General features: G+C 38.5%; 1 long non-coding RNA gene across 4 annotated transcripts in view; it reads right to left on the bottom strand.

Moving 5' to 3' along the window:
• The window catches only part of LOC117606178 (uncharacterized), a 132,860-nt gene that overhangs the window by 1,788 nt on the left and 107,266 nt on the right, over positions 1–23,806 (bottom strand). Inside the window, exon 6 of one of the 4 annotated variants that reach the window (XR_004581924.2) lies at positions 8,562–8,583. The exons of the other annotated variants lie outside the window; for them this stretch is intronic. This is a non-coding gene — a long non-coding RNA (uncharacterized LOC117606178). Of the gene's footprint in view, positions 1–8,561; positions 8,584–23,806 lie in introns of those variants that run through there. 4 annotated transcript variants of the gene reach the window in all.

Here is a 23,806-nt window from a genome sequence, read left to right as displayed (position 1 = left end):
AATGAATCGAGGAAAGTTTCTATATGAAAGGGACTTCCGGTGGAACTTGAATCACCAACGGCGTCGTATGAACAATCGGCCTGTCCGTGTGTCTGTGTGCGAACGGACACGCGGGAAAAGGGTGAATTTCCCGTGGAAAGTTTGAGAATGCGAGGATCTCTTACCGGTGTGCTAAGGGGTGAAATATTGAATCTCTCGGGGGCCAGAGAAAGAAATGTAACTCGCATTTTCTTTTTCGTGCTTCCTCGAAGGCTCGCGGCGTAGCGGCCGCCACTTCCGTTTCCGTTCTCCTTTACTAACCTAAACCGGTGCTAGAAGTATGGTCGTATACGGATCCTCGATGGTCCTCGTCATACGTGCTCGACATACTCTTTCCAAGTTTATGACAGCTGGTTCGTGTACCAGTGAATGGTTTATCGATCGACCATCCTGATCGACGCTCTGTGAATCCTCTTGGCACACGGGAACGTGATGTAAAGAGCGAAATTTCATACGATGGATTCACGTTCAATCTCTACTTGCTCGCCTAAAACCGTTCGACCTATTGTTTCGGAGCCATTACTGAATTCTAATTAATTTTAACTTTGGAACTTTCCATGCAGAGTAAATGTTATTAGGGAATTAGAGAATTAGAATGTTTGAATATCAGGCCGAATGTTAGAAAGATGGAATATTAGAAAATTGGAAAACTAGGAAAGTGGAATTCTAGAAAAGGAGAGAAGTAGAAAATTGGGATACTTGGAAAAACAGATGAGTGGAATATTAGAAAATTGTAATACTAGAAAAGTGAAAAATTAGAAAATTGGAATACTAGAAAACTGGAAAATTAGAAAAGTGGAATTCTAAATAAGGAGAAAAGTAGAATATTGGGATACTTGGAAAAACAGATGAGTGGGAAATTAGAAAATTGTAATACTAGAGAACTGAAAAATTAGACAATTGGAATATTAAAAAAGTGGAATTCCAGAAAAGGAGAAAAGTAGAAAATGGGATACTTGGAAAAATAGAAGATGAGTGAAAAATTAGAAAATTGGAATATTAGAAAACTGGAAAATTAGAAACACCAGAAACTTAGAATATTAAAAAGAAACCTTGAATAATATTTTAGAGGTTGAATAATCATTCAGACGATATCGTAAATAATGATTTAATCGTCCTTTGTTCCTCGTACGAGAGTAAATTTTCCTATTCTCCTATTTTTGATTTAATTCGTCATTTATCTTCGTTCTTTCCCTTGTTTATTCCTATTCTCCGTTGGTGAACGTGTTTTTTTCATCCCTAGCTACAGTCGAGGTGACCAGAGAATAAGAGCAAATGGTTCGTAATTTACGACGGTCTTTCCGGACACTTTACGCGCGTACTATCACACCCTCCTACCCTTCTCTATTTATAAAACGAATATCGTACATCACGATTTCTTCAATTACGTAGCAGATTTTACGATTCCCTTCTGCTTCCTAGTAAACTCGAAACAAAAGATATTTTGTTGAGTTTCCATAGCTATACAATACGAAGCAGGGCAAATAACTTCTTTTTTATTTTTTATTTCTTGCAAGAATTTATTGTCCCTAGTTGAAAATTTCTAAATGGTTGCATATAAAAGGACTCCATAGAAAATTCAATATAAAAGAGATACATAATATTGGAAAAGAAGAAATTGAAAACATTTTACAATCTCCAGAGTTCATTTATAAATTTCTCTTCTAGGTAACTCCAAATAACTATGAAAAAGGTGATGTTTCACAATTGCTTTGATTTTAATCCCCTAATCCCGTGTAGCGAGTAACGAGTGCGGCGAGAAAAACGACGAAAAGTTACGATAAATCTAGTCCTGCGGTGACGATGGCTGTGCTGTTCGACAAATCGATCGAGAAAAAAAAAAAAGAAAAAAAAAAGAAAAAAAATGGTTTTGCTAGCCGTAACGAATAAAGCTCTCCATTCATCACGTTCGTCTTGTTAATCCACATCGCGATCGGTTAGAAATCGGTGACCACTCTTCTCCCAGAAATCGAGTTTCACTTCGTTAGAATAAAATAATAAAAGAACATGAAAATACCAAAGAAACTCAAAAGCTTCAAAATAATTGAACACTCGATACCTGTTGAAACGTTTCATCATGTTCAACCTTAAAAATAATAAAAATGAACCTGATCCCAGAGAAAAGCAACAAACCCATGTTATTAATGATAACAATGAAATTTTCACCTTCGTTATACCTTGCTACGTGGAATTACCTGAATCGTATGAAACCTTGGCGGTGTAATAAAAATGTTCACCGTATCTGCCGTTAATAAAAAGGGGCTTCAAAAGTGCAACGGGGAAGAAGCAGCTATTATTAATAGAGAAGCATGCTCCTTTTTTATCCTTCACTGAGAGAAGAAAAATTTGCTGGATCAAACAAGCATCATGATACTCTATTCTCGTTGATGAAAAAAATGATCGGGAATTAGGGATGAACAGAGTAAGAAATTCAGGCGTTGATAAGCAAGTTTTCTTTCATTCCTCTGCTACGCGAGACGGTTGGCCAGAAGTGAAAGGGGGAAAAAAAAGGGTAGAGCGAAATGTGGCTGGAAATTTTACCACGAGTGAAAGTGTGCTGGCAATTGAAAATTTTTGACCTCACCTTTGAAACGAGCAAACGCTTATTTCGCTCCCCTTTTCACGGTGAATGCGTGGGAAAACGTGTACGTGTGTATATATGTGTATGGAACCGGCGGACAAGCACGGCAAACTATCTTTGAAACTGCGACGCCACGCTAAAAGTGTGCCTGATAAAAGTTGCAGTGGTATGATAAAACGCTTCTCGACGATAGGAAGTGCTAGGTCTTTTTTCCTTATGCTCCTCGGAAAATACGCTTTTTCAAAGAGAGTGACGGGTCGCGAGAGAAAGATTTATTTGCCATTTTTTCCGGGCCGAGTTTAGGGGAAAGTTTTGGACGGATTCGGAATAATGCTTGGGGAAAATAATTCCGGGGTTTTAATATCGGCCGACGGGTAGGACTTTTATGGTAAGCTGAATTTATTGTTCGCGATTTGTTTTGTTTCGCCGGTTAAACCGATCGATTCCCTCGGAGCCCTCGATCGCGATCCCTCGCTACTTAATTGCTCACCTTAGCCTTTCGATAGAAGACGTTCCGGTGGATATCACGTTCGAGGAAATGGTTTGAAGCGAGCAAGCTTTCAACGTTCCCGTCGCCATTAACGCTCGAGTGTATTTAGTTTGCCAGCGAGCTCGAACGTGGACGAGTAGCAGCAACAGTAATAAGACAGGTGGAGAAAGGAAGAAACGCGAACTGGCACGGGCCGAAACAAGCGGGCAAAGAAGGTGAGAAAGAACAGAGGAGAAAGGTGAGAGAGAGAGAGAGAGAGAGAGAGAGAAGGTCCACGGAGATGGAGAGCTCTCAGCAAATTGGAGAGTCCCGGGTCTTTTCTATTGCGTGCCCGTTTCCATTCGCACGGAAACATCGGCGCGCCCCTGTTTCCTCCCTTTTCAACTTCCCTCCGATTCTTTCTTTTTTTTTTCTTCTTCTTCTCCTTCCGTCGCTTTTTACCCACCTCTACTTCTCGTTCCGTTTCAAACCGTGGCCTCGTTCGTTTCGTCGCGTACTCCGAGAAAATAAGTGGCCTGGTCTAGCAACGAGGGTCACTTATCGTCGCGGGCCATCTGAGGTTGTTAGGGAAAGTCTGCTCTTCCGTGGACGATACAAGCGCGGCTCAATTTTATCACAAGACGGTGATAATTATTCCTATCGACAGCGGGGAGGTTGATTTTTGGGGAGGAAAGTGAGATTCTAATTTATTGGTGGAGGAAGTTGGGAGTTGGTCTTTGAATCCCTTCGAGAATATAAGGGCGAGTTGTGAAATATTTTAGAAAAGAAATTAGAAAATTAGAATAATACAATGGCAAAATATTAGAATCCTGGGGTAGTGGAATAATAGAAAATTAGAAAATTAGAATATTAGAAAACTGAAACATTAGGAAATTAGAATATTAGAAAGTTGCAACATTAGAAAATTGGGTTATTAGAAAGATGCAACATTAGAAAATTAGAATATTAGAAAACTGAAACATTAGAAAATTAGTATATTAGAAAGTTGCAACATTAGAAAATTGGGTTGTTAGAAAGATGCAACATTAGAAAATTAGAATATTAGAAAACTGAAACATTAGAAAATTAGAAAGTTGTAACATTAGAAAATTAGTATATTAGAAAGTTGCAATATTAGAAAATCAGAATATTAGAAAACTGAAACGTTAGAAAATTGGAATATTAGAAAGATGCAACATTAGAAAACTGAAACACCAGAATTCTAAAATAGTAGGATACCATTATATTCTAATACAGCTCGTCTAATGCAATTTGTATTACACCAGAGTAACCTACGTATATCAAGATTAGATAGAGGATAGAAGGTGTCGTATATCTACGTTAGGACTTCCATCATACGTTCGAAGGGATTAGAGTAGGCTAGGGACTGACCGTAAGGTTTATTGGAAAGGGGATTTGATCTTTCGTTTGATCTAATACCCAAACGGTTGTCTTACGCGTCGAAACACGAAGCGAGGGGAACATAAACGGCGAGAATCCTATTTCTAAACGATAGGGAGGAGAAGAATAGATCAGGTTTATTGGACTGAGATTCGAGGTCAGATCTTCCTTTTATTAGACAATTCTATTATGTTCTGGTCAGAGGAACGTTTCTTCTTCCTCATTTGTTAACAATTTTTAATGCAATTTTCTAATTTTTCATAAAATTTTCATTGAAAACTTTTCCATTGGAGCAGAGTTTTCAGTGAAAACTTATAGTTTTATCGGATGTTGCTTAAGAACCGCTCTATTCCTGGCAGAACGCTTTAGAAACAACGTTGTTTCGGCGTTCGCTTTAGAAAGGGTTCTAACAGAGGTAGCAGGGACACGGAAAGACATTTCGTTCGGCAGACATTTCTGTAAAAGGCACTCAAGAGGCCGGAAGTAAGGCACGCTAAGCGATGTTTCCTCACGATTTCCCACTTTTCCTCTTTGTTTCTCATCGAGTACTCTTCACCTTAGAGACCAAACGGAAAATTGAGTTTCATTTTACGATTAACCGATAGATTGGTATGACATGGATTGGGAATATTTCTTTTTTTTTAAAAATATTTTCCATTAGATGATTGATTGTTTACATTCATGTCATACAAATTCATGGGAAATAGATCCATCATAGCAGTAGTGCAATTTAAATATTGTCAGTAAATTATTGAAGTTGACTTTTAATCTAAAAATACATTAAATAAACAATTCTACTGAATTTATATTGAACAAATTCTGGGAAAGTGAATATACCAAATATTTCGATATTTTCCTGAAATTTAATTGACAGATGATTGATCGAATTCGTATGATGAAAATTTTTAAGTGCAATCCTATCGAATGTATTCATATTGCAAAAACTAATGAAAGAAGAATCTTTTGATACATTAATTCTGGCATCCTTTGAATTCTCAATTGGGTTAATATTACAAAAATTCATAACACGAAGGTCCACTATGTCAATGGTAGAATGAAAAGATTTTTATTCCGAAGAAAGGCAATCGTTGAGATGGTATTTCATGTTGGTTACCGAGTGTTTCCTTTTGAAAACGGATCCCAGTTTCTCGAACAAGGCCATTCCTCTTTAGTTCGGTCAAGTTAATTTGTAAATCTCCGTTAAATGCACGATTCAACGGTTCCATTCGTCTAAGAGGATTCAGTTGCTTGAACAAGCAACCACGAAAGCGATCATCTTCTCTACTCGAGGCAAACAAGCAAGGCCTGTTTCGATTCGCTGCTATCAATAGGCGATAACTTCGTAGTTTGGCCTTTGAGACTCTGCTGGCTGCCTTCAGATGCGAAACTCGAGCTGGTCAACTCGTTTCGAGGAATACTTGGACGAAGAGTTGCTCTGAAGGATGTTTCGGACATGGGAAATTAGGAAACTGCGGCTTAAGGGAATGGAAAATTGAAAAGCAGAAAACGAGAAATTAAGGAATACCGAAGGTGGGAAATTAAGAAAGCGAAGAAGGGAAATTAGAAAATTAGAAAAGCGAGAAGGGGTAGGAAAAAATTGGAAATGCAGGGCTGGGAACGAGAAAATGGTAAAAATGAAAAAATGGAAAACGAGAAAATTAGAAAAGCGAAAAAATGGAAAATTAGAAAACTGGAAAAGCAAAAATGAAAAACGAGAATATTGGAAAGGCGAAAAAATGGAAAACGAGAAAATTGGAAAAGCGAAAAAGTGGTAAATGGGAAATGAGACAATTGGAAAAGCGAAAGAATATGGAAAATGGGAAATGAGAAAATTGGTAATTGGTAGAGTAACAAACGAAAAATTAAAATACTGAAATACAAGAATTAGAAGTGAAAGATATGATTGAAACATGGAATCTGTTTGCTATGGAACGTCTTTGGCAAATAACTAAGCGTTCAACTTTGACGAGGGATAAAGGATTGGTAAAGAAAGGAGTATTGTTCGAATGGGCCAGTTGCAAAACCGATGGAGTTCAAAGAACACGTTTCGTGTTTTTCTTGCCCATTCATTGATCGAGCTTCAAAGTGAAAAGGCACCTCCTGCGACAACAAAGCGTTCCAGAAAATTACAATAGCAGACTTTGAAGCATCGTTACGAGCAAATACTTTGAAGAACATTGTACATCATTGAATATATATGCAAATAAAAAGTACATTGAAACTAGTAGCGAAAACGAATTTGCATCTTCCTAATTATTTCACAGAAAATCTTACCAGCGCTAAATAATCATATAATCAACAATCAACTCAAAGATTGTTCGCCAACAAATGCTGGTTTTTGTGCGGAGCTGAAAGGATAAACAGGAGAAGAGATTCAGAAAGCCTGGCAGGAAAATTGTGAACGTTTTCTGGGAAAAGAAGTTTCCAGACTGTCTGCATACGGCTGGTTACACAGTGTTTACTCGAGCCAGGTATCCCTATGGGAATAGGAGATACGAGCGTCTCACAGTTTGTCCCTGCAACTCACGACAACGATTTCTATATCGAACCATCCTGGCGTGTATGGATTTCTTTCATGTATGATAGAAACGACGTTTCAGGAGAGATGCACAGATGAAACTCCAGCTCTCTGCTCTTGGACGGAATAATTTTTCATGCCAGAGGCGGTTGTTTCAGAAAATCTGATGGTTATACCTTTTTTTACTTTCGATTCTGGATTTCAACGTGCACCGATCGTTCGATCCCCTGCGATAATAATAAACCGTGAAGTTTAAACATTTATTAGAATAATGAAATATTGCGATTACTTGGAATTGTAACCGAAGCGAACCTTTTGAACCACGCGCTTTCCAGCTAGCCGAAGAAAACATTAATCAATGAGAAACCATTAATGAGAAAAAAAAATGTCCCATCGGTGAGGCACGATGAGACAGAACAAAAACTAGTCCCCGACATTTTCGATCCAGCTCGGTTGCACCGTCGAATCTTAATACCACCCTTTCTTCCGTCAACTTTCAACCCCTTCCTTTCTCTTCGCCCTTATTCCCTCGGCAATCGGATTGAGAATCGGTGGTGCACCAGCAACGAGATGCAAATTCTAGATTTCGAATAGCGGCCGAATTTCCAACGGGGAACGCTGCTTTCCGTGAGACGGAGCGAGTAGAATTGAAAAGGAAGGAGGGAAAACGATGAGGTGCAGAGGGACTAAGACGATGGAATTTCAAGAGAAGATAAAACCTGACCTCCAGGAAGCCACTCAACGACATCAGCTTGAAGATCCTCTTCAGGAAGAACGTAATTCTGCTTTGGTCTTCTTAATCGAAGTGCTTCCGGCTCTATTAGAAGATGAGATTAAAAAATATTTTTATTTTTCATCGCTCTAATCTTCTAATATTTCAATTTTCCATGGGTTTCGATATTCTAATATTTCAATTGTTTAATGTTAAAATTTTCTAATATTTCAATTTTTATTATTCTAATAAATATTATAATACTGCAGAGTGATAATATACTAGTATTCTACTATAGCATGGAATTCCGAGAGAAGATAAAACCTGACCTCCAGGAAGCCACTTCACGACGTCAGCTCGACGACCCTCTCTAGGAGGTTGCATCGGAAGAGCGCAATTCCGTTCTGGTCTTCTTAATCGAAGCAGCTCCTCTTCTACCTACGAGTCTGTAGGTTTCCCGTGGCCGAGGAAGGCGTTTTCCTTGGATCACGGAAATAATCTCAGCCGCGTAATCTGACTTGACAAAGCGAGCCCCAAGGTAGACCCGCGGCCGTGATTTTTCAATTTAATCCGTTTCGCTCGATGGGATCTCGAGCGGATCGCTTCGGTACTCCCGCACCTTTTCCTTTTTTCTTCTCTTACTTCTTCTTTCTGGTTTGTCTTCTCTATTTTTTTTTCTTTCGTTAACACCGATTACCAGCTCCTTATCGCGATCAAGGAAGGAGCTCGTCGATCAGATTGAGTTTCCTCGAAGCTTGATTTTGGATATCTTTTTTCTTCCTTTTAACTGTGATCGATTTATTTGGAAATTATAATAACAACTTGTTAAAGTAAATTTCCTCGAGGATCCAAGTATTCAGGTACTAGAAATGAAGTTCAGCTTTTGTGAGAAAAAATAAAGGGATTTAAAAGAAACGACAGCATGATTACAGAGCCTCGAGGAGAAGTTTAATATTCTCAACAGGCAAGTGGTAAAACCGACAGGGAAAGAGCAATTGGGGCTTGCATGCAACACGATTCGTTTTTCAGGAAAACGAGCCTCTCCGGCTGAGCAAAGAAGGGGCGCAGCGAGAATTCATCACGGCAGGTGATCGATGCACCGTGAAATTTACAACGGAACGCGGAGTGGTACTTCGGCACGGGAATATTTCAAACTATGCGAAATATTTCTCAATAACTTGGCTTTAGCAAGAACGCGAGACCCGCTGTTCGCGTGTCGACGTTTTACTATACCGATATGACATCCACGTGGCGTTGAAGAAAACACAGTGTTTCGTATTCTTCTTTCAAGATTTCAAGAAAAGCCGAGTTGAAAGATCGGTCAAAAATACAGAACGAAATTTCTTCAGACATGGCTTAATTTTCGAGAAAATTGAATTTGAATTTTCTTTATTGTTTAGACAAAAAATTTAGGCAGGTGGAATTTTTAATAACTTCAGAACTTTTAAGGTAACAATAGGAATACAAAAATAAATTGAAATAGGGGCAGGCTGAATGTACAATTCAGTCAATACAATGGAAGTGAGCCCTTTGTCTGACTCTCTATTGCCTGTCTGACTATGCACCGACCATCACTACTTAACTGATTCTGTTGTAGTTCTATTCTACTTGTCTGATCACTTCCAACACCATTCACGTTTGTCGATTGGGAGAATGATTTAATTTACTTTTGCAATTTTTCATTGCCTATTTTTTTGTTACATTTCATAAAAATATATGATAAGAAATATAAGTTTTTCGTTCTAATAATGTTAAAAAAGCAACCCCTATTGAAACTATAACATAGATTAATAGTAAACGTCTACTAATCTGTTGGAATTTTTGTCGATCGAAAAATAAATTCTATTATTATAAGAATAGATATTGGAATAGATTTTAATCTATTTATTGATCGAAGAATAAATTCTACGATATTAGAATAGATTTTAATCTGTTTCTAAAATTTTTATTTTGTAAAAGATGAAGATTTGGGATCTAATAATGACTCATTTATCATCGAGCATTATAAACGTTTTTCCATCTTTTCTTCCCGCAGCAAGAAAATATCCTTTAAAGGAAAATTAATTTATATTTCCTTATCGATTCACATTTTCTGCAACGTCAACGTTTCAAGGAAACACGGTTTACAGGGAATACTTTGTATAGAATGCAGCATCGAGGAAGGAAATGATTTCTCAGAGCTCTTGTTAATTTATTTCTCGTATTTGAATATTTACGGCGAGTCCCGTTCATTGAAATCAATTAGCAGAAACGTTACGTTTCTGGATTATTGAATTAATCCCGATAGACAGATGCAATTTATAATAATTTTGAACCGCGTTTCGATTTGGGAACGCAGTTGCCATTTTATCGGCCGTTTATCCGATGTCGAATCATTTAAATCACGAATATCGATGCGAAACACCTACGTACCGATAATTCTTCCTGTCGTTTCGAAAGAAAAATCCCTAATAAATATCGTAAATCATTATTCAACAGTTTATATCGCACGGTGAATTATTTATTTATTTATGGAAATTATGCGTATAGAGGGGAACACTTTGAAATTGATTGCCAAATGTCAATTAAATATTCATTAAAAGCATCATTTATTTTAAATCCTGCAAGTTTCTTTCACGGTTGATATTCGGCAACACGCATTAAAGTCACTCTAGCGACGGTGCCCTCTTAAATGCGTTGTGTAATGTATTTTATGTGTCGCGGTATTTTGCATAATTTGCGCTTTGCATATTCCTCTTGAACATCATGTGCATGAATGATACCGCATATTTTGTACGATATTAAGCATATGCATCTAGGTGAAATCAGTTTTGTCGTTCGTCTCGCGATAACGAGTGTCCGCGGTTACTTTTAAACAAGACGGGTCAACAGAAAATTATTGTACCATGGGGGTCTATAAAATTTAGAGGAACAATGATGTTAGTAAAAAAAAAATTAATAAATAAAAATATTTAGTATTGAATTCGGCTATATACTGGCGGAATTAATTCTGGACACTTTGAATAAAAATATTCTTTATTTCATATTTCTGCAGAAAATGTATATTCTGCTATGCTAAATTGATACCGTAATATTTATATCATAATTTATAATATTTATACTTAATATTTTCACATGATTTGATTCGTGAATATTTTAAAATTTTAATTAAAAAAAATCTAAACATCTTTTAATTAAAAAAATCTTTAATTAAAAAAAAGTGTTATTTTTGTTTTTGTGCCTGGGACATGATGTGAAATAGCCAATCACAGGATGAAAGGATAACCAACGAAATATTAATTTCTTTCTACCTCCTTTGATGTGTTGAAATTGTAATTTTTATTCTATCGTCCTAAAATTAGAAAACAATGATTAAAATATAAAATATAAATGATTATATATTATATAATTTGAATAAATGCAAAATTGAAGTAAAAATTTAAAAGTGTCCAGAATTAATTCCACTAGTGTAATTAATTACCTAATCAAATTATCAAAGAACTTCTCAGATACGAAGTATCTGCATCATGAGGAATATTTTTTCCAGCAATAGGATTCGCAACAATAGACGAGCACACAGAGCGGATATCCGACTACGTTTGATATATCGTGTCACGAGACAGGGAGTACCATAATTAGCCCCTGTCATCGGAGCGTATCGAATGCGATCGCTTCAACGGGGCAACTCGATAAAATCGTAGCGGGGTATCCTTTTGATTAGGAACACATTGAATTGCAACCGGTCGAAATTCCGTGTGTCTCTGTACGCAATTTTCGCACGATTCAGAATTACAGAGGCGGTACGCGTCGTGTCGCGTCCCGTTGCCGTTTAAATTAACAAAGGCCGGGTTATAACGAAGCGTCGCGCGGGAAACAATCGCTAAATTGTGCGGTTGAAAATGTTTCATCGGGCCCTGGTGGTAATATTAGGCGGCTGAAAAGGTGGTTGAAAATTATTTTCCCACCCCCTCTTCCCGTCGGTCGGCATCCTTTATGCAATTTCGTGGCAAATTTTATTTCCTTGGAAAATAAATAATTACATTCAACGAACGGGAATACGAACGAAACGATGGGATCAATTTTGCAAAATTACATCGCTTCGATGGTACTGGTTGGTTTGCAACTGGAAGTCACGCAGCGGAATCGAGGGACAAGGATCGATATCGAATTTTCCGCAACGTGACGGCAACGCGTAACGAGGCTCGACGTAACAGCACGACGACGAATACGACGACGACGACGCCGGCGACGTCGACGATGACACAACTAGCAGCTACGACCAGGCAAAGTGGATTGTCCGTGATTCATGCATCGATGATTGGTGCAATTGTCATGTCAACGAACGACCTCACGGCCGCTTTGATTCACTCGGACCGAACGTTCCACGTGAAACTACGGAATTCCATTAACGATCCCGGGTTGTCATCCTTTCGTCACAGCCAGACCAGCCACTCCAGCCAGTCTGTCCAATTGTTTGACGTCATTGTAAAACTATCTCCGTTTGTTTGAATAAATGTCCGTAATCATGAACACGGATCACCCCCCTTCCCATCGTCATATTTCAATCGAAAAATCGTGTAGACCAGGGAACGATAAATTTGGTAATTAAAATTTTCATTCCTAATTATACACCGATTTCTCGGATTATGTTAGCGATTAGCGGAGAAACAAGAAATTAGAACAGCGTTGAATCGTCGGGGTAAATGAAGCACACCCCCTCTCGTACTCGTCTCGTTTGACCGGCAGACGCAACGCTTGTTATCCTATTACCTGGATTATATTGTTTTATGCGAGGTCGAGGCTCGCCAGCTATCGGATTATATTCCAGCGCATTGATCGATACCGACTTCGAGCGCCGCTTTCGTACGCGGATAATGGGAAATGAAAGGGGATGTATGGTGTTTGTTTCATTCGACACGAAAAACAGATGGATAATGAAAAACACTGCTGTGTACAGAGCTTCATTGTTTGATGAATCACACGATTTTCTGAATATTTTTCAATTGTTCCTATCGGAATTGTGAATAAAATAGGGTACGTTAAGGGACGAAAGCAGAGGGAATCGTTGAGAGGATTTACTGGCGAGTAATCGTTGTTAATTACTCTTATCGAATTGACACTGTAATTTACACCAGCCTTAGTTTAATCCATGCTCGCTGACACATGGCTGCGTATCTGCTGTTTCGCTAAGATACCAGCTGATATCGCGTCCTTTTGTGATTAGTGGGTCAAAATCAAATTGCACCCTATTCTATGTAAATTAACCGTAATTATAAAATTGCCGAAGGATGATATTCAGAAAGACTTTCTAATTTCTTAAGGCGAATCTCCACTTTGCAAGGACCTGAAATCCATCGAGGTGTGGACCTATCTCGATGAATCCCGTTATCTAACGCTTTCCAAGCTTCCACTGTAAACAATCGTTGTTTACTTTGGAAAGTTTCCGAACTCAAATCGCTCCCAAGTTGGCATTTAAACTTCGCGGGGATAGATTGAAAGTTGCCGTCGATTTTCGGGCTTACACGTGATTCGATCTGTACACTCGTTAAAGTCGCGCAACACACACGTTGCTCGATATGGCAAACAATTTCCAAGGATTATAAACTACTCGTGAATATAGAGAAAAAGAAGGAATGTTAAATTAATATCTTCCAGCCGATGCAATCATTTATTCGACTCGAGAGCCTAGTGTGACGAGGCAACGAGTAAATCAGTAGTATAGCTTCGAAAATGGTCAGACGGTTCAAAGTGGGACAATAGGATTATATAGTTAGTTAGGTAAGTAGAACTGAAGCGTGCGTGGTCAGGCAAGTGGAATAGGCCCGTAATTGGTCAGACAGTGGTCAGAACACTGACATACGATTACATGTAGTTAGAAATGGATCAGACCAATCTATTTTCACTGTTTAGATATTTTCTAATCAGAGATTAGAAATTCTTTGACTCACTTAATTAGAAATGTTCGTATTAGATACTTGAAATTTTTGATAATTAAAGAACTGAAAATTTAATGAAATCTCATGCTTTAAGAATTTTTAATAAATTCGACGATGAATATTATCCTGTGACATTTCGACAGTGTTTCCATAGAAACCATCAGATATATCAGAGATTAGAAATTCTTTGACTTACCTAATTAGAAATATTCGTATGAGATACCTGAAATTTTTGATAATTAAAATACTGAAAATTTAATGAATCTCACGCTTTAAGAATTTTTAATAACTCCGACGATGAATATTATCCTGTGACATTTCGACAGTGACGGCGAACGTGTTAATCGTTCGTTGATTAGATTCAACGTATCCGTAGACAGGTCGATCATTCTTATCGAATCGCTGGGATCAGGATAATTTACACGGAGTCCAGGATTAATCCCGGCAGAACGGAGTGACACGTATCGGTTGGCGTGCACGTGGCGCGTGTATGTCCTCGAGGTCCCTGTGTCACTTACAAATTACGAGCTGCTTTTACACGGCCGCCGTTAGAAACTTCCTACCGGATTAACGCAAACGTGTAAACCGTCCAGGACCGGCCACGTCCGACAGATTAACGGATTAAGCGGAATTCCGCTACAATGACGTGCAATTACTGACCGTGTACCTCTCAATCGGTGCCACATACGTATTTCTTCCCTTTGATATACGGATTTTACTTCCCTTTCTCTTTTTTATTTCAAAAGAATTACACAAACATATTGTAGGGAAAAATGTTCCAACCTTTATTGGATCTTTTCGCAATCTTTCTGGCGGATCTCGAAAGGCGCGGATTTCCGGTTTGGCTCGGTTCCCGTGGCTTCTTCCTAGAAGCTGTTAGTCGAATTATCCGGTCATCCTCGATCGTCGAACTTTTACCACGGGAATTCGGTGCCATGTGCAAATCGTAAAGATCGAATGACGTAGGAAAGCTTGAGCGTGATTTTTTTTAAAACATCATCCCGGCCAAATTGCTGACGTCGTTTCCTCGAGACGTTAGAAATTATCGGAAACCCTCTCAAGATTCTCGCTCCACTTAAACCTGATTGAGACAATCGTTCAGAGGGATGGAATAATTGAAGAAAATCGAAGGTACAAAAGGATTTCTTCCCTCTTATCGATTGTTCTTTTCGATTTTCCATCGTTTCAAACAAGGGTACTGTGTAACTCCATCCTTTCTCGCAAGTGCTCCATTACGGCCCTTGTCGATAATATACAGGGTGTTAAAAAATACCCTGAAGACCTTTACACCGCTGGATAGATCACGAGAAATCGAAGCGAAAAGTTCTGTAGCATTTTTCAATAGGATCAGTAGTTTAGCCACATTTCGTTGTTGAAAATTGAAAACTTAACCTAATAGCGCGCAACTGCAGTGGCAAGACCCGCGGAGTAGGAGACTAACCTTTTCTGTCGCTGACGAGCCGCGCCGCTGAGCGTCGCGCTTGCGCATGCGCCGCTGAGCGTTGCGCTTGCGCATGCGCCGAGAGTCTAGTGGACAAATTACAATTTTCGTCTGTATCTTGTAGTAAAGATTGATATTGACCATATCAAAAAACCATAAAATTGCTATCTTTACAATAGCAAACAACGTTTGAATTATTTAAATAATTAATTAATTCCGTCTCCACTAGACTCCCGGCGCATGCGCAAGCGCGACGCTCAGAGGAGGCTGATTGGTCAATTTTCAACAATGAAATATGGCTAAACTACTAATCCTATCAAAAAATGCTACAAAACTTTTCACTTCGATTTTTCCTGATATATCCAGCGGTGTAGAGGTCTTCAGGGTACTTTTTAACACCCTATATATACAAGATCTGAGAATATAGAACCCAGACGTCTGGGGCAGGGACCGTCCACGTCAGCCCCACTGACGAGTTCTAGTGGACGGTTCTCGAGACGAAACGCCATCATTTTTCCGCCGGCATCCTACATAAAGACACAATGATTTTTCTCAATTTTCAATTGTTTTCATAGGTGTAGATATGTTGCAAGCGTGGCAAGTGTCCTCCTTTCGAACGATGTCTTATCTCCGGTCGTGGGCACGCGTACAAGGCCGAAAGGGAAGAGGGAAGTTGACCATTGGCAAAGTTAAACGGGAAGTTGGGAAAGTTTACGAGACGTTCGCGTATTTGTCGAGGGATTCGGGGTCGCCGAGGTGGGACAGGTTAAACCAAGAGGCAACCCTTCGCCCAGAATCCGACCTGAACCTTCGTGCTGGCCTCAAATCGGAAGTTATCGCGCTCCCGAGGGAGAAGTACAGTAACTACCGAGGAATTGCGACGACCCGATGATCATCGCTGAAACTCGAAGCACGCTGTACTTTGGCCGAAGCAAAATGTCTAACAACAATATCAAATATTTCCCAAAATTAAGGGAAACGTTCCCAAGTTCCTAATACAAGTTTACAATTTTTCTTTTTTAAAGTTTCGTTTGAAAATTTCTTTTTCTTTTTCCAAATTTCAATGGTACATTATAAGGAATGTCTGAATCAACGTACTTATTTTATTATTTCTCGAGTAATCGTGAATGGAAATAGTTGGTGTACCGATCCATTTCTCGTCGATTAATCATTGTCAACCACGATTCGTTTCCCGCCCCCGCCCAGCACACTAAATTCGAACCAGACACTGTCAATGAAAAGCAAATTGACGATCATGGGTATAACTTTGACTCTTGCCCTCCTGCTGACGATTAATGGGTCACTCGCTTCATTTTCAGTCTCGTACAATAAACCCTCTATTCACTTATGTCTCTTCGTCCCCTTTATTTTCCAATAACTCGTCATTTTTGAACCAACAAATTTTCGAAACTTGTAAAAATTTTTTTAGAAATTTATTATAAGAAATATCGAAATTATTTGAATATTATGCAGTTTCATTGAATTTTTTACCAGATTCCGTATATTTTCCTTGGAAAATAAATTGCATGCAATTTTCTTGATTCCAAGAACACATTCCACGGAAAGTTGTTACGCCGGGAAAGCTTTTGTAAGAATTAGAAGAAGGTAGAGTACAGTGAAACCGTCGTTGTCACGTCGTTGCTGAAGTTACAGCGAATAACTTTCGCGAAAGCATTCTGCTGGATGTTAAATGGCGAGTTAGGAAAAGCTGCCCGGTCGAAACTCAGTTTCACTGATCGTTATAAAGTTTGAAAAGAATTTTGTCCGGCATAATCGCGTGAAGAAATCGCATTACCTTCAAACTCCGTCGCCGCTCTTTTATATCGACACAGCAGCCTCGTTTTAAAAAATAAATTTTGCAAATAAATCTTCAATATTTTCGCCGATATATTTCTGTAAACGGATCCGAAATGATTAAATATATTTATTATATAACAATTAAAAAGTTCCAGGAAAAATATCATTTCAACTATGTAGCGTGACGAGACGATCGATGTCGATGACAGGGGTGTTTTCATTGAGCGATAACGTTCGACCGAATCGCGAAAGAAATTTGGTCAGAGTCACTACACGCTCGAGGTGTCGAGCCAATAATAAAAATGTATTTCCGTGCCGGCTGCACCGATCAACTATTGTATATATATATATTTTTTTTTCATTTTCGAAACGAGCCCAGATGGATAACAATCGATATCCATTTGTATGTTTCGTCGATCAAGCGCGAAAGCGGGGTTAAAATTTCGGTAAACGCTGAAAAAAAAAAAAAGAATAAAAATGAATTCTCATCGGGGTGCAATTAAAATGAAGCCTCGTCGACAACTATCGTTACATCCATGACGGGATTGATAAACTGGCATTTCAACGTCCACACAGAGGGGAATAATAATTCGTTGGGAATAATGGGACAGGGGTGTGTTTTTTAAATTCCTGGATAAATGGAATTCGATTTCAGTTACAACAAATGTAATCGGTTTGCTTTTGTGGAATTTGAGTGTCAACAATTTTATTCCCTTTTTACAAATGAGAATGTACGAAGGTCTGGAAGGTCGGCGACGCACGGTATTTCAATTCCAGACAAGATATACACTGGTGGAATTAATTCTGGACACTTTGAATAAAAATATTCTTTATTTCATATTTGTGCAGAAAATGTATATTCTGCTATGATAAATTGATACCGTAATATTTATTTCGTAATCTAATATTTTTACATGATTTGCTTTGTAAATGTTTTAAAATGTTAATTTAAAAAAATCTAAACTGTATTGTTATTTTTGGTTTTTGCACCTGGCAATATGAAACGTCGCATGATGTGAAATAGCCAAACACAGGATGAAAGGATATCCAACGAAATATTAATTTTGATCTACCTCCTTTGATGTGTTGAAATTGTAATTTTTAAAATTAGAAAACAATGATTAGAATATAAAATGTAAATGATTATATATTAAATAATTTGAATAAATTTAAATAAAAATTTAAAAGTGTCCCGAATTAATTCCACTAGTATAAATTTAATGAATCAAGAAATTAAAAGTTAACGAAGAACGTTAATAAGATTCGATGGATCAACGAGTCCACGTCGCACACTTACAACCGGTAATTACTTAACGCACACCTGTTCTGTTCGCCGGTGTATCCCTTTATATCGTAGCTTACCCGGAATCGATCGATTATTCTGGCTGGGTGTATCTCATCGGGCGTAAAATTTTCTTAGGCGTCGCAAACTTTCCGTTCGAACCGTCAACTTTCCGCAAAGTTACCCGGAATATAATTACGAACTTCCGGCTACCGGGGACGGGTTTCAGCGAAACGATTCTCTCGTAATCGAAGGGGATACGATGAGCAGGTAAACTGCTTAACGATTATCATTGAACTGTTATCGAGAGGCTGCTGATATTTATTAGACGATCAGAAATTAATTGTTCGTTTCAATCCTGAATTGAAATTTAAAAAATTATTACGAAATTTCTTGAGACCAATGTAAGATTTGAAACGACATTAATTTGTTTCAATATTTTAATCCCATCGGAGTAGAATAAAAACGATCGAAATATAAATCGATTCGAAGAAAGATTTCCTTTTATTCCGTGTGAAAGCTGGCAGATGGAATAGAGTGTGGTTGGTGGGCGACTTGAAAGGAATAGCAGCACCCATGGAGAGGGCTCGTTCCAATTTCCATTACCTGAAGATCTCTCTCGGGCTTGGCCTAACACATATCCTCAATATATTGGATGTACCTTTAGATGTAAACACGTAGCCGATGTGGTAGGCTGAGCAGATTAAACTTTGATTAGCTCGAATATACCTCTACCTTCCTCGGACCTATACGTTTCCTGTTTGTTGACAATGCTGCCTCCAATTCAGCTTTATGGGGAATATGATCATCCTGTTGGATATAAGATTCGAATCTCGTACGTTCGATACTACATAATACCAAGAAATAGGAAAAAATAGAACATGTCATCGAAGTGTTAAAAATTACATCGAAAACATATGATTTTTATCATTTAATTACCTATCATACTAGACCAGTGGTAGTCAACCTGATCCCTACCACGAGATATCGTGGTAAGGCTAGGTTAGGTTCTGTGTATGCGCAGTATCGAATAGCGCATACCTCCCAAAATTGTACAAAAATTTCTTACTACGATCTCAAAAATGGTAAGTTCTGAAATCAATTTTAATCGGTTTCTGGTAGTCAATTTATGTTATATACCGAACCTGAGTTCTCAATTTTGGTGGAACCATTCGGAAACTTATCCGAAACTTTTACTACTAACAGAGATCCAAAAATGGGCGGTAGGTATAAAAAGGTTGACTACCCCTGTACTCGACAAATGCCAAAGATTGATTAACGATCACTTTTCACCCTCATCTCAATGGAAACCTTTTATCCCCCCAAAATCTCGTATCACTAGTAATCGATCGGTTCAAAGCCGTATAACATTCTCTACCTATCAATTTCGCTATCTGATAATTATTCGAATCTGAAACTGAATCTTCAAATTTCTACCTCTGCTCTTCGATCAGTTCCTCTATCCTCAACGTTATCGAGTATCCCTCGGATCTAATCTCCGATCGACGCTCTAAATAGAGACTGCGAAAAATACGGAGCGGTATTGGAAAACTATTTGGTGGGTCGTCAGCGGTATTACCTCGCGCTCGCTGCATTTGCATGAAACACAGGACCGGTTGCAAAACGTTTCCCCGGCAAAAGAGACGGGTCAACGGTCTCTGGGTTCAGGTTATGCCGTTACTCGAACAGGAGATAATCCTCTCAACGTAACGCTAACACCGTTTCCGGCGTATGCTCGATATGTAACGGCCGATAGACTGGAAGCTTAACCCGTCGGCCCTCGGTCCACTTGCAGCTCGCGAGGCTACCACCCACTCGTCGAGGGCTCGTCAGATTCCGGGTCCTTCACGCCCGGCATCCAGTGAAATTTCATTTGGATCAGGCGGCAAAAATGCTCGAGATGTTAGCCTATTGCTCGATCATCGGATCGAACGTTTTCAGGCGAGAGAGTGGACGTTGACGAGAGCTTTGGATCATTGTTTCGAGGGCTTTTCCGGAACTGGGTTGTGGAATGCTGGTATACCGGTCAAGTAATTGTGTAGGGTTAATAGGGAAATGGGAAGTATAATGATGGCAGGAAATAGTATAGTTGTATGGTAGAAAAAGTAATAAACAGAATGTTAATGTAATGGCCGATTGTAATAGAAATTCAGTAGAACAAGTCAACGATAAATCAAACGTACAATGAATTAACGCTCTAACGAAGTAATACCGTAACAAACCATTGTAATGCATTATTGTAATCAGGATAATAGAGTGCTCAAATAGAAATTTAATGACTTAAGGCAATAATGAAGTAGTAATGTAATGAATTAATGAAACAATGAAACAAAGATTAAAATCGTAATTTCATTATCGCTGTACTATTACAATCCACTCGAAAGTTTTTAAATATTATTACTTTTTCACCATTTTCTTGAATGGAAAATCATTTAAAAAATTCATAATGAAATCGTGAAACATCGGAAAAATAATTCGACTGGAGGAAAGGGAAATAAAACTTGACGCGATTCTGCTGAAACATGGATAAATTCAGAGAGATAATAATTGTGAAATGCTTGCTTAAGATCGTTGAAAACGGATTTTGAAACGATGAAACTCCGCGATTCGATAGAAATTCCGAAGAATTCTTTCTTTAATCAGAAAACCATTGATGATTCTATTGTAATTTACGCTCGTTAATTAGAGCTTCATTAGAGCGATACGCGGGAATCGCGTGCCGACAGTACCGTGCGAAGAAGGATGATCCCAAATAAGGAAGCAATTCTGAGTCTAATGAGTCCTCGAAGGTAATCCTGAGTTCTGAGCGAACAGAGATTTACGAGCAAGTTGCCTAACTGAACTTCACCAACGTGCGCCAACTACCAACTCGTTTACGTGATCGTCTTTGCGCATACATGAATACTAAAGAAGCATACATGACGTAGAATAGCCAGACTTATGATTACTTATAAAACACGAACAGTATACTTCGAAGCGATCAACCTCCTAATTTGAACTTAAAATTCTGCTTTTTCAATAAATGTTATTTTTAATTAAAAAAATTATTTAGTTTTAAATTTAGATTAACATCTAAATTAGGATTGTCAATAATTAGATAATCTTATATTAGAATTTCAATTTAAAATAAAATTTTTAATTATTGAGATAATTTTTAAAATGTTATTTAAATTAATTGAAAATTTCCACCACTTCATTTATAACGAAACAAACACACACGATGCATGGTAAAATAAAATAATTTTGACGACTGTTGAACAAACACGAGGATATTCGACGCATTTCCTTGGATCGTTAAATCGACAGGATTTCCTCTGAAAGATATAAGGACTCAGTGTACCGGAACTCGTCATTGGATTTTTACGACGTCGCTGGTCCGAAATAGACCCACGTAAATTCGATCCTTTCTCTAAAGCAGCAGCTTCTCTTTCAGGTAAACAGCGACGCGTATAGGTTTCCCCTGTATACATGATACTTCCGCACGGATTATAATTTAATGCTCGGAATTTATTTGCTCGCAAGATACGGTCGACGAAGCGAGGAAAATTTTCCATTTCCCTGTGTGGAAACGACGCCCCCGGTTATCATCAGGTAAATAATGGACTGACGTCTCGAAATGACGATCAGTCTGTTTCCATTTGGGAATCATTCGATCGCAAAATGAATTTTTAACACTCCACATTGTGGCGATAAATATTTTTCTATTAAAATCATGAACACTTTCACAAACACTTTCAGTGAAAATTCAGCGAACAGCCCAAACGCTATCGGCATCATAGGATATCACGATTCGTCGGATCGTTGGCGAGGAAACGAGATGGGTAAAAAAAAGAAGGGAAAGAAGGAAAAGAGAAAAATCGAGCATCTGCGAGCCATTTCGTCGTACAAAACCGCGTACACAGGACGACGTTTCGTCGGTAAATCTTTGAAGCGCGCCTTGACAAAGGCAGAGACACGAAACGGTGCACGGCTGGCAGCCGGCCGTGGTATAAAAGGCAAGAAACAGCGGCGGGAAGGAAGAATAGGGCTACACATAGGGGGAAAAACCGGTAGGAAGAGAAGGGAATGGAAAGAGGGAACGAGAAGGTTCACCTACTGCCTATCTCTCCTTTCAATAAGATTCCGCGTGAACGGTGGCTCATGCCAGACGCGAAGTCATGCCTACATATTGAGAATTCGAGCTGGCTTCACGGGATCTCTTCCACCTTTGTACAGGATCGTTCAAAAAGAAATTCTTCGAACCAAAACTAATGAAAACTTACTTTACCATTTTTGCAATTCGGTTATTTGTTTCCAAGATATTAATGAAAATTGATCAGAGAGAGGATTTGAAGATTTCAGATTGCACACTTATTTTGTGACATCCTGTACAGAGGGGTAAATTGTGTGATTGCATTGTATTATGTTAGATCAGGCCTGCTAGAAGAAAGAGCCACTACTCCCACTCTTACTGCTTCAGACTTCCCCCACCATTCAGTAATGTCAGTAGTGGGGGAGCGGTTTCTAGCAGCTAGGACTAGGAATACGCGTCGAATATTGGAAGAGTGGGGAGAGCCGAGCGCGAGCTGCGTGGTGGGGGAAGGCACCTAACCTAACCCTAACCTAACCTAACTCTAGAATGTATTTTATTTCTAAATTATTGCTATCTAAATGTATTTGTATAGTCCCTTAACACTTTGACTGCCACGTTAGAACCATTGAAAATTCCATGAAGTATTACTTTTGTCTTCACAAATCTTATTATCTTCAAAATACTTCATTATATTTTTATCCATAATTTCAAGTATCTAATACGAGTATTTCCAATTAAGTAAGTCAAAGAATTCCTAATAATATGAATGATGGATTCCTATTGAAATTCAAGCGACACTCATATATGGGTGACGTGGCGCTCAAAGTGTTAAGGTAAGCTGTTATCATGAAGTAATTAATTAGATTTAAGGGAGCTATTTCTGAGGATAGTGTAATTTAAATAAATTTTCGTATGATTTAATATCAATATAAGAATTTTCCCATTTCCCATTGAAAAGAACATAAATATTCGAAATGAAGACATTCACACTTCTGACGGTAAATCCAATATCAAACCTTTCAATTTTTCTCACGAATAATAACACCACCGGAGTATAACACTTCTGAATTTACCCCGAGGTATGTGTACTCTCTTAAGGGAAGCAATTTTTATAAAATATATGATCGAACTAAGGAATACGCCATTTCGGAAACATCCTGTGCAGCTTGAGCAAGAGAGGTATGGCATTCTGATCCTTCTCGATTTGCCAAAACGGCACATCTGGCCCAAGCATTTTCCTTCGTTCAACCATCGACCATGGACTTTTCGTGTATCCGCGTCTTTCCGGGGAACCGATCCTTTTCCCGCTGATTTATCGCGCTGTCGCCAAGATTTTTCTGGTTCCGCGAAAACCCTGCTGATATGAGAACTCGATCCTCGAAAGAAGAATGGTACCGAATCCATTATGGCTGGATTCAGGTTCAATAATTAACACTTCCACGGCGACAAGATTATTTTCTTTATAAAGTAAGGGGTTAAAATCGTGAAACTTACCTGGAGGAATATTCTTTTGTTACTAAAAGAAAAAAATCGATTGAAAATCGGTAAGAGACTGTTCCTGCTCGGTAACAACGGAAAT

This window comes from Osmia lignaria, chromosome 9 (genome assembly GCF_051020975.1).
Source record: "Osmia lignaria lignaria isolate PbOS001 chromosome 9, iyOsmLign1, whole genome shotgun sequence".
Lineage (NCBI taxonomy): Eukaryota > Metazoa > Arthropoda > Insecta > Hymenoptera > Megachilidae > Osmia > Osmia lignaria.
Note: the sequence above shows the minus strand (reverse complement) of the source record. Positions and strands in the feature narration are given on the sequence as shown.